General features: G+C 33.5%; 1 pseudogene; it reads right to left on the bottom strand.

The window, feature by feature from the left end:
• Positions 1–704: 704 nt before the first annotated feature.
• LOC112475203 lies at positions 705–823 on the bottom strand (annotated as a pseudogene).
• Between the last annotated feature and the right edge of the window lie 2,873 nt (positions 824–3,696).

The following is a 3,696-nucleotide window of genomic DNA, read 5'->3' as shown; positions in this document are numbered from 1 at the left end:
GAATGTTTGATCACCTCCTAATAACCTCCCAAAAGTGACTGTACCTCCTAGTACTATCACCTTGGCGGTTAGAGTTCAACATGTGAATTTTGAGGGAACACAAACATTGAGACCATAGAAATGAACATTTGGGTTTTGGTTTTTGGTAATTATGAATAAAGTTGCCTTAATATATTTATAAAAGTCTTTTTGCAGACATGCATGTGTTTTTTTCCTCTTGAGTAGATACCTACGAGTAGAATTGCTAGATTATAAAATAAGTTGATTTTTATAAGACACTCAAAGATTTTCCCAGGAGGTTGCATCATTTTATACTCATCAGCAATGTATGAGAATTCCAGTTGCTCCACATCCTTGTGAATGCTTGTTAGTATCAGTCTTTTTAACTTTAGTCATTCTAAAGTGTGTGAATTGGTATCTCATGGTGATTTTAATGTATATTTCTCTAACTGATATTGAACAACATTTCTTGTTATTTTGACCTGTGAATTTCTTCTTTTCTGAAGTGCCCCATTTGTAAAAATTTAGGTTGTTTTTCTTGTTTGAAATTGTAGGAATTACTCATGTATTCTTAATTCAAGTTCTTTGTCAGATTTGTGTATTATAGATGTTTTCTGCTAGTCTACAGCTTGCATATTCGTGTTGTTAACGGTGTTGCTTGAATTTATATTTTCTATAAAGTCCAATTTGTCAATTTTTTTAAATGCCTACAGTACCTGGTATTCCTAGGTGATCTCCCATCCAAGTACTAACTAGGCCTGGCCCTGCTTAGTTTCCAAGATCAGACGAGATTGGGCACGTTCAGGGTGGCATGGCTGTAGACCAATTTGTCAACTTTTAATTTTATAACTATTACTACAATATATTGTCTAAGATTACAAAGATATTCTCTTATGTCTTCTAGAAGGGAACACTTACAAACTCGTAATTATGCTTGTCATATATGCACAAGTGGATTTTTTGTAGAGATTTACTATGTTTATTGGAAATATCTTTTATGTTTGCATATACTATGGGGAGTTGCTTATAAATAGACCCATTTAAACTGATTGTAGGCTTAAATAAAGGGATTTTTATTTTTAATAATGTACTTCAGAATGAGAAACCCTGATATTATGCTTTTTAAGTTTATGTTCTTTTCAAAACTACACAATGGATATGATACTAACTTCACAATATTTCTGTTCTTTCCGAGTGTACATAAAAAGAACATTTACTTTTTGCCCTCAAAATTGCATGCTTTTCTGCTAAATGTTAAGTCTCGTAGACATGAACTTTTATATTTTAACTGCTGCAGATGTTGTGAGCATATATGCTAAATGTTACTGGTATAGTTATTGAGAAGGAATTTAGATAAAAATAAACATTTCTTTAATTTAAAACATTATGGGAGCACTAATTGTATCTTGTTTAGATCAAATATATTTTATTTCCAATGTGGTGAAAATATAAATAAACTCTTTTTTTCCTTTTGTACTTTCGAAAGCTGTAAAACAGATAAGGGTAAAGAAATGCATAGCTTTTGTTCTTTTGTGTGCCAAGATTGCTCTTGACATTCACTCCAAAATGACCAATGGGACTAATCTAAGTGTCAGAGTTTACTGCCTTTTTGTCTCTGGACTCAATGATAGAAGTTCTGTGCCTTTCTACTCATTTGCTTTTATTATTTAACAGCTTTATTAAGATATAATTCACATATCATTTAATTTACCGATTTAAATTGTATAAGTCAATGTTTTTTAGGGTATTCATAGATTTATATAATCATCACCACCATTAGTTTCAGAACATTTTTGTCACCCTTAAAAAGAAACCTCATACCCATTAGTAGTCACCCTTTCTCTTCCCCTTGACCATCGCCCACTCCCCAGTCCTAGGCAACCATTAATTTATTTCCTGTCCAAATAGATTTTTCTATTCTGGACATTTCATATGAATGCAATTATACAACAGGTGCTCTTTTGTAATTTGCTTCTTCCACTTAGCATAATGTTTTCATGGTTCATATATAATGTAGCATGTATCAGTAGTACATTTCTTTTTGTGGTTGGATAATATTCCATTATATGGCTATACTACTTTTTGTTTATCCATTCACAAGTTGATGGAAATTTGGGTTGTTTTCACTTTTTGGTTATTATGAATTATGCTGGAATGAATATTTGTGTATGAATTTTTCTACGGACACATTTTTATTTCTCATGGATATATATTTAGGAATGAAATTTTTGGATCATTTGTAATTCTCTGCTTAGCATTTTGAGGAAATACCCAACTGTTTTTCTAAATATGATTTATTTAAAAATTTATATTCACTTTCAAAAAGGATTTGAGTCAACTTGCTATAGGTACTTGTGTTTGGCTCTGTGTTTCATCTCTGAGTCTTCAAGATAATCACATTTATTTAGGTCACTCTTATATATTCTGAAAAAGCAAATGATTAGAATAATGAGAGGTTTTGTCTTGTCTTAGGGTTAAGTACCAGAATTTGACTTTACTAACTTTTATTGCAAGGTGGTACTTCTGTTACTTGAGGTCTCGCCAGTTTCTCTATTGTGTTCAACTTCCCTCAGCAGGGGAGAGTTCACTTTATCCAAATAAGGATTTCAGCCTGAAAAGATGGAATTGCTGTCAACTTTTGATTCTTCCCTGTAAATTTAAGAGTTGAACTTTATTCCTGGATGAAGTGTGGTTTATCTAGGGTATTCTTTTGGTTTGGTTTGCATGTGCGCAACTGTACTTTATGAGAGGATATGTAAAGAAAAATGGGGGTTATTGGTAGGTCTTTTGAAGAAGACCTGAGATTAGACAGAGCTAGAGCTAGGGAAGCTGATGCACTTTGGACTGCCACGTGAGCCGGAAAGGGCCTGTATGAGAGCTTTCCCTGGACCAAATGAAATCTGTGCAGAGATGAAGGGAGCTGAGGGGACAGTTTTATGCGTAACAGAGACTAGGTGCCCTGTGCAATTTAGAAGGCTTTGAAACATTTAAGTAATTTTTCTTAATATTCAGCAGTGGCCCCTGGAGATCCCAGCAGAGGTCTTTTGGTGCTGTCTTTTAGTGGAGGTGTGACAGACTCCTCACTATTCAATCACAGAAGGAGAATTTCTCTGAATGACATGAGGCATTAGGGACCCAATGACTGCTGTCTGCAGCAGCTGGTAAGAGCCACCTGAGGCAGCTGCCATTATGAAGAGCTACTAATGGGAACAGCTACATCCAGGGAGAACCTTCTCTAGAGTTGTTGCCCTCAATATCTTCTCCTGGGATGATCATATTAAATATCAATTTGGTGAAGACTCATTTTTCAATGGTATCTCCTGGCTTCTGCCCACTCAGTGTGGATCATTTAAGGGAAAATGTCGACTACTCTTTGCATTTGCCAACTTAATACTTGTCATTTACTATGTACTGAGAAGAAAGAATTAATAATAAAAATTAATAATGAGATAGCCTCATTTACATTTCATTAAACTATTTTCAATTTATTTCTAAATTTGCTGACATTTATTATAGTTTTAAAATAAATAGCCTAATATACCACAAAATATTAATAAGTGACATAGAATGTGAAAAGCCCTTTGTAAGCTGTCAGGTACAGTTCATTTACACCATTTTGTTATTAAGATTGGAAGTTTTCAAAAGTAATTTACTCTGAAGATTATTTGGTCTTTAATATTTTTTTTTAAATTGTAG

The sequence above is a fragment of the Pteropus alecto genome, unplaced genomic scaffold (genome assembly GCF_000325575.1).
Source record: "Pteropus alecto unplaced genomic scaffold, ASM32557v1 scaffold50, whole genome shotgun sequence".
Classification (NCBI taxonomy): Eukaryota; Metazoa; Chordata; class Mammalia; order Chiroptera; family Pteropodidae; genus Pteropus; species Pteropus alecto.
The sequence above is the reverse complement of the archived record's forward strand: the minus strand, read 5'-3'. Positions and strand labels throughout refer to the sequence as shown.